Source organism: Ovis canadensis, chromosome X, assembly GCF_042477335.2.
Source record: "Ovis canadensis isolate MfBH-ARS-UI-01 breed Bighorn chromosome X, ARS-UI_OviCan_v2, whole genome shotgun sequence".
Taxonomy (NCBI): Eukaryota; Metazoa; Chordata; class Mammalia; order Artiodactyla; family Bovidae; genus Ovis; species Ovis canadensis.
Genome location: NC_091727.1, coordinates 105,472,114 through 105,480,601, shown reverse-complemented (window position 1 = coordinate 105,480,601; position 8,488 = coordinate 105,472,114). Strand labels below are relative to the sequence as shown.

Genomic DNA, 8,488 nt, shown 5'->3' with positions numbered 1-8,488 from the left:
GCTTGTGTTCATTCTAAACTCAACAATTCCCGACAAGGTCTAGGGATAGAGTAGAGAAGAGAGGACTGATAACAGTCAGGTAGACCAGCAAGATAATGTAGTATCTACATTAGTTAACAATTTACTCTAAAACTTAATGACTTAAAACAACAAATATTATTTCATATGGTTTCTGAGAGTCAGGAACCCAGGAGAGACATAAAAGGATAGTTCTGGTTCAGAATCTTTTATGAGATTGCAATCAAGTTGTCAACCAGGGATTGAGACCCACTCGGGTATTCTTGCCTGGAGAATTCCATGGACAGAGAAGCCTGACAGGTTACAGTCCATGGGGTCTGCAAAGAGTCAGACACAACTGAGCGACCAACACTTTCACTTTCATTAATACTTAATGGTATATCTTCAAGAAAATTAGAGCTACCAAGGAACATTGCATGCAAAGATGGGCTCAATATAGGACAGAAATGGTATGGACCTAACAGAAGCAGAAAATATTAAGAAGAGGTGGCAAGAATACACAGAAGAACTGTACAAAAAAGGTCTTCACAACCCAGATAATCATGAAGGTGTGATCACTCACCTAGAGCCAGATATCCTGGAATGTGAAGTCAAGCGGGCCTTAGAAAACATCACTATGAACAAAGCTAGTGGAGGTGACGGAATTCCACTTGAGCTATTTCAAATCTTAAAAGATGATGCTATAAAAGTGCTACACTCAATATGCCAGCAAATTTGGAAAACTCAGCAGTGGCCACAGGACTGGAAAAGGTCCGTTTTCATTCCAATCCCAAAGAAAGGCAATGCCAAAGAATGCTCCAACTACCACACAATTGCACTCATCTCACATGCTAGTAAAGTAACGCTCAAAATTCTCCAAGCCAGGCTTCAGCAATACGTGAACCATGAACTTCCAGATGTTCAAGCTGGTTTTAGAAAAGGCAGTGGAACCTGAGATCAAATTGCCAACATCTGCTGGATAATGGAAAAAGCAAGCCAGTTCCAGAAAAACATCTATTTCTGCTTCATTGACTATGCCAAAGCCTTTGACTGTGTGGATCACAATAAACTGTGGAAAATTCTGAGAGAGATGGGAATACCAGACCACCTGACCTGCCTCTTGAGAAATCTGTATGCAGGTCAGGAAGCAACAGTTAGAACTGGACATGGAACAACAGACTGGTTCCAAATAGGAAAAGGAGTATGTCAAGGCTGTATATTGTCACCCTGCTTATTTAACTTATATGCCGAGTACATCATGAGAAACCCTGGACTGGAAGAAACACAAGCTGGAATCAAGGTTACTGGGAGAAATATCAATAACCTCAGATATGCAGATGACACCACCCTTATGGCAGAAAGTGAAGAGGAATTAAAAAGCCTCTTGATGAAAATGAAAGAGGAGAGTGAAAAAGTTGGTTTAAAGCTCAACATTCAGAAAATGAAGATCATGGCATTCGGTCCCATCACTTCATGGGAAATAGATGGGGAAACAATGGAAACAGTGGCAAACTTTATTTTGGCGGGCTCCAAAATCACTGCAGATACTGACTGCAGCCATGAAATTAAAAGACGCTTACTCCTCAGAAGAAAAGTTATGACCAACCTAGATCGCATATTCAAAAGCAGAGACATTACTTTGCTGACAAAGGTCTGTCTAGTCAAGGCTATGGTTTTTCCAGTGGTCACGTATGGATGTGAGAGTTGGACTATGAAGAAGGCTGAGTGCCAAAGAATTGATGCTTTTGGACTGTGGTGTTGGAGAAGACTCTTGAGAGTCCCTTGGACTGCAAGGAGATCCAACCAGTCCATTCTGAAGGAGATCAGCCCTGGGATTTCTTTGGAAGGAATGATGTTAAAGCTGAAGCCGGTACTTTGGCCACCTGATGCGAAGAGTTGACTCATTGGAAAAGACTCTGATGCTGGGAGGGATTGGGGGCAGGAGGAGAAGGGGACGGCAGAGGATGAGATGGCTAGACGGCATCACTGACTCGATGGACATGAATCTGAGTGAACTCCACGAGTTGGTGATGGACAGGGAGGCCTGGGGGGCTGCGATTCATGGGGTTGCAAAGTCGGACACAACTGAGCAACTGAACTGACTGATGAAGATAAAATGAGACTAAACTCAGTTCAAGAGTGTCTATAGCATAAATATTTAACATGTGTCATAATGATGGTGGTTTTATTTTCTCAGCCACCTACTTGCCCAGCCTTGGTTCTGTTGTCAATCATCTGCAGCTATGGCCTTGATCTCAAAAATTCATACATACCCCTTTCTGGTGTGAGGGGCTCACGGAATCCTCTCCTCCAGACAGGCATCTATTAAACTGGTCAAAATTATCAAAGAAAACCATTTAAAATCTCTGGAGCTGGATCAACAGGCTTATACGAAATTGAGAGATTTATTCAACAAATTTGATGGAAACGTGCAAGAACAGTAGCAACCCATGACAGTCAAACAGCACCCATCACTCCCCTGGCTCCATCTGTAGAAAAACTACTCCAGGCCCACTGGACAGACTGGGCTGACTCAGAATCAGCCTAGTAAACAACTTGTATCTTCCCCAGTTTCGTGGTCTGGAATGTCTGCACTGGAAAGCTGGTGGAACCGGGTGAATATCCCATTTCTCCATCTCTGTGCTACAGAATCTATACTTGGGCGGGTGACAGCAACCAGTTGGTGGTGCCTGTTTCCTCAACTCACAGCACCCGCTCTACAGGGAGGATCTGGGTGGATTAGTTAGTGAAGAACAGTGTCCCCCAACTCCTTGTAATGCCATAGCACTGAGGTTCTCCCTAGGAGGACTTGTGAGGCAAATTGCAGACTCTGATCTGGCCCAGCCAGAGACAATAGACTTATGGATTCGAGCAGAGGAATTCGTACCCCCAGGGTGTTGTTTAACACTGTAACCGCTCGCAGCGGCTAGCCATCAGAGGATAACAGATTGGTAACATGAACAGAGGGAGACCAGACACAGGAAGTATATCAGGGAAAGAGATAGCCTAGGAGTCCTGCTAAAATCACACTCACCCCCTGTGCTCAAAGAAATCTGAGCAAAGACTTCTCTACTCAAGGCTGCATTTTCTCAGGGATGACTAGAGAAAGCACTTCCAAAATACAAGTCCCTGACTGACTGGTTTCCCCCTGAACTGCGAAAGCAGTCTGCAAGCCACAGATCCAATGGAAAAGGATGAAGACCTCACTGGATCTAGGGACTTAGGCACAGCTTCTGACTAATTGATGGCTTAACCACAAAGCTATGCTGACTCAACAGCAAACTCAAGGAAGCTAGACTTAAAAATAAAAAAGGGGAAAAAACAAACAAACAAAAAAACCTCTGCAGAAACTTTTGACACTACCCACTACAGGGGAAATAGAATTCCTAGAATTAGTCCAGCTAAGCCATTAGACAAAAAAAAAAAAAAGCCCCAGAGGGAGGTTAGTTTACTGTTGCTATAATATTATCTAAAATGCCCAGTTCTCAACAAAATATTATTATATATACAAAGAAACAGAAAAGTATGACCCATATTCAGGACAGTAGAAAAGTAGGAAGTAGAAAAGTAGAAAGCAGAAACTGTCTGAGGGGGGTCTTAGCGGACAAAGACTTTCAAGTAACTTTTATACATATGTTCCAGGAAGTAAAGGAAACTACATTTGAAGAATTAAAGGAAGGTATAGTGATAATTTCTCATTAGAGACTATCAATGAAGAGATAGACATTATAAAAATAAGGTGGTGAAAATTCTGGATCTGAAAACTATCATCACTTAATGAAAAGTTCAGTAGAAGGGCTCAGAAGCAGATATGACCTGGCAAAAGAAAGAATTACTAAACTTGAAAATAGATCGATCAAGATTATACAGTCTGAGGAACAGAAAGAAAAAAGTGAACAAAAGCCTCGGAGACTTGTGGGACACCATAAAGTATGTCACAATATGCATAATGGGGATCCTAAAAGGAAAAGAGAGGGGAAAAAAAGGGAAGAAAGTATATTCAAAGAGTTAATATAACTGCACATTTCCCCAAATTGACAGAAAATATTAATCTACACATCCAAGAAGTTCAGTAGACCCTTTTCTGGTTCTCTTCGCCAACGTCTGGGTGTCCCTCAGTGAATAATTTCCTCCTTTCTCACTTCCATGAGGTGAGGCAGCTTCTGGGGCTAAAGACCAGAAGAAGTATTGGGAAGAGTGGCCACAAGGTATGCTGTGCAGATTTGAGCAGATCAGACCGCCAAGGGAGTTCAAGGAGGTTGAACCCAGTCCGCTCTCCACTTTCAAAGCTATGCAACTGATGCAGATGTGCATCCACCCAGAGAGATAAGCGCCATTCTTTTGTAGGTGTGGAGGCAGTAAAGTGGTGGGACTCAGGGCAGCCAGAAAAGCCACTTCGCAGAGGTATACAATCACCCATACAATTGAGCAGGGAGGACTTGAAGGGTAATAAAACTCAAGACATCCACAAAGACTTGGTTCGATCCCTGGGTTGGCAAAATCCCCTGGAGGAGGGCATGGCAACACACTCCAGTATTCTTGCCTGGAGAATTCTATGGACAGAGGAGCCTGGCAGGCTACAGTCCATGGGGTTGCAAAGAGTTGGACATGACTGAGCAACTAAGCACAGCACACTGTCTCTCTCAGTTATTATAAGGAAAAAAAGGAATGTAAAGTCCTTAGCAAAGTGTTTGGCACATAGTAGACTCAATACTTGTAACTATGTGAGCTGTTATTAATGTTTAAAGTGTAGTCACCAAAGGCAGGAGTGCTGTGTGACTCCTGATACAGTGCTCCTGCAATTGTACCTTCCCTTACCAGGAGAGCTAGAGCCTCTTGAAAGTCTTTTGTTTGGAGGTATGTGTCTCCTTTTCCTTAACTCTGCAAAGCAACTTCTTCCTTGACCCACTTCTCTCTAGGCTATATTGACTGGCACTGGGGCTAGAGACTAGAGTCCTGGCTTCTTGGAGTTGGAAAGAGTCTTTTTTTTTTTTTTTTTGGTCATGCCTGTCTTGCTATTTTATTTATTTATTTTTGAAAGAGTCTTAAAGGACCACTGACTTAGGGACTTTCAAAGCCTACAATGTGGATACACTTCAAATCAGCATCATGTAGGGGAGCTTATTAAAATACAGATAGCACAGAGCCCTCCTACAGAGAATCTTTTTCAGGAGGCCTGGAGTGGGACTTGAGAATCTAGGCTTTTGACCAGTGGCCCACATGATTCTGGTCCTCTGCACCTTCTCCCTCATGTCTGCAAACATGGAATTCCCTAGAAGGCACCAATCACAGGGATGGAGAGGCAGGTTGATAGGCAAGTATCCTCTGCTTATGGAAAGTTTTGTCCCTGACTAAGCCCATTTCCTCTGCCTCCCGTACCCTGCTGACATTACTAGATCTGACCTTTGAAGCCACAGTGCAGAAAACCAGATTTCTCCATTATTCCCGTGTCACCAGTAGTGATAGCCATGTTTCTTAAAACTGAAAATATCTCCTGTCTCCTCCCTAATTCTTTCCATGCTTCGCTTCTCCAGACTGAGCAACCTTACCACCCTCTGTGTAACTAATTGGCTTAGAGATATTGTGGCCTCACTGGGGGCCAAGCAAACTGAGCATTTGCCTTCAGTTTTCTTTGCTTTTCTAGGCATGGCAGTAGATGGCAGCTGTGTCCCAAAGTGTTTCCATTCTCTTTCCCTTCCTCCTTTATTTCTACTCCCCCTCTGGTTCTATCCAGGAGTGACAGGCGTTATGGGAACACTGTTGTTACTTCAAGTCCCCTCAAAAGAACATGTGGAACTCTGCCGCATACACTTCCTATGGAGGGCATATTAGTTTTGCTTGGTAAGCACGCCCTAATTGGGGTCCCAGAGGGAAATTCTAATACCAGTACAGAAAATGAAGAACACCAACAGATGGGGTGAGAAGCATGATGGGGAGGGTGGCAACTAGGATTGCATGTCTTCTGGAGTCTGTAACAACCATAAGACTGACAGGCTAAATCTGAGGGAAACATCCCAGCTCCCAGTGGAAAGATAAGATCAGGTGGCAGAATGAAGTGTAATAGTTCTTCACAATATTTACACAGTGAGTCTCTGCCCACTCAGGGATTTCTTTGCAGAATTTGAAATCAGCCACTGTGGACCTGCTGTTTTTTGTTTTGTGTCTTTTGAGGGTTTTTTTTCTAGAGGAGTGGGTATGCAGGGGGAGGGTACTTTACTCCTAGGTTTCTTGTGGGACACATAAACTCAAGTCATAAGGCCCAAACTCAATAATCTCCAGCTTGTCGGCTGCAGACTCCTTATTGCAACTAGTCTGGGAATCCACACACTTGGTATTCCTTACTCTCACAGTTGGATAATCTAAACTTTTTGAGATACATTTTTGAGTCCCTTCTTTTAGAAACTTCTTGGAGGTCTCAGTTTTTAGTTTTTCATTTTCTCTATCTACAATTATTTGCTTGATGATATGTCATCCCCTAAAAGCTATGACAAAGTTAGACAGCATATTAAAAAGCAGAGATATTACTTTGCCAACAAAGGTCCGTCTAGTCAAAGTTATGGTTTTTCTAGTAGTCATGTATGGATGTGAGAGTTGGACAATAAAGAAAGCTGAGCACTGAAGAACTGATGCTTTTAAACTGTGGTGTTGGAGAAGACTCTTGAGAGTCCCTTGGACAGCAAGGAGATCAAACCAATCCACCCTAAAGAAAATCAGTCCTGAATATTCATCGGAGGGACTGATGCTGAAGCTGAAACTCTGATACTTTGGCCATCTGATATGAAGAACTGACTCATTGGAAAAAGACCCTGATGCTGGGAAAGATTGAAGGCAGGAGGAAAAGGGGATGGCAGAGGATGAGATGGTTGGATGGCATCACCAACTTAATGGACATGAGTTTGAGTAACCTCTGGGAGTTGGTAATGGACAGGGAAGCCTGGCATGCTGCAGTCCATGGGGTTGCAAAGAGTTGGACACAACTGAGTGATTGAACTGAACTGATGTCATCCCCTAGCTTTACTACCTTAATCCATTCCCCCAACTCTACTCCCAAACCCTCTGCATCTACAGCCTTCTCCATCTTAAAACCTTCAAGTCATTCTTGACATGCCCCTTCCTCTCACATCCTACATGCATCTGTTGGTAAATTCTCTTAGTTCTACTTTCAAAACACTATATATTCGGAATCCAATTAAACTTCTTCCTACTGCTATACCCCAAGTTGAAGCCAATATCGATTTCTCTCCTGGATTTCTGCAAGTTTCCTAACAGTTCTCCCTTTTGTCACTCTTCCCATTTAAAGTCTGTTCTTAACTTCCCTGGTGGCTCAGATGGTAAAGCATCTGCCTACAATGCAGGAGACCCAGGTTCAATCCCTGGGTAGGGAAGATCTCCTGGAGAAGGAAATGGCAACCTACTCCAGTATTCTTGCCCGGAAAATGCCTTGGACGGAGGAATCTGGTAGGCTACAGTCCATGGGGTCGCAAAGAGTTGGACACGACTGAGCGACTTCACTTTCCTTTTCTTTTTTCCTCTCCTTAACAACAAGGTTATGTTTTCTTTTACTTGAAAATTTTTATTGAGATAATCATAGGTTCAGATGCAGTTATAAGAAATAATTCAGACTTTGTTCAATTCCCCAAATGGTAACATTTTGCAAATCTATACAGTGTAACATCACAACCAGGATATTGGCATGAAATTCACAGATTTTATTCTGTTTATCCTAGTTTTTTGTATTTATTTGTGTGTGTGTATCAAGTCCTATACACTGTTGTTACTTATTCAGGTTCATGTACCCACCACCATAGTCAAGATATAGAACATATCCACAAAGATTCTTTGTGTTGCACTTTTACAGCCATACCCAGGTCCCTTTCTTGCTACTCCCCTCCTTGAACCCTGACAACCATTAACTAGCCTTTAATTTCTAAAATGTTCTTTCAAAAATGATATACAGAGAGAATTACACAGCATGTAGACTTTTGGGGTTGGATTTGTTGTTGTTGTTGTTGTTGTTGTTGTTTTTACTTAACAAAATTCTCTAAGTTGTTGTGTTTATCAATAGTTCATTCCTTTTATTGCTGAGTAATACTACATGGGGTATTAATTTGCTAGGTCTTCAGCAAAGTATCACAAACTGTGCAGCTTAAAATGAAAAGAATTTATTGTCTCACAGTTCTGGAGGCAAGATGTTCAAAATCAAGGTATTGGTGGGGCCATGATCCTTATGAGAGTCTGACTTGGTAGAACTTTTCATTGTCTCCTCCTGGCTCCTGGTGGTGGCCATTACTCTCTGGCTTGTAGCTGCGTCAGTCCCATATACCTGCATCATCACCTGGCCGTATTGACATCACCTTGCCTCTGTGAACATCTGTTTCTGGGTCCAAACTTACCCCTTTCATTTTGTGAAGTGGTGGATGGCAAGGGGAGATGAAGATTAGAGCTAGAGCTTTCACGTCTAGATGATGTTCCTCAGCAGTATGGTGGGGAT

General features: G+C 42.7%; 1 non-coding gene across 1 annotated transcript; it reads left to right on the top strand.

Annotated features, from left to right (window-relative positions):
- Positions 1-7,310: 7,310 nt before the first annotated feature.
- Positions 7,311-7,382, top strand: TRNAC-ACA (transfer RNA cysteine (anticodon ACA)). The gene has a single exon. It is a non-coding gene; the product is annotated as a tRNA-Cys (tRNA).
- Positions 7,383-8,488: the final 1,106 nt, after the last annotated feature.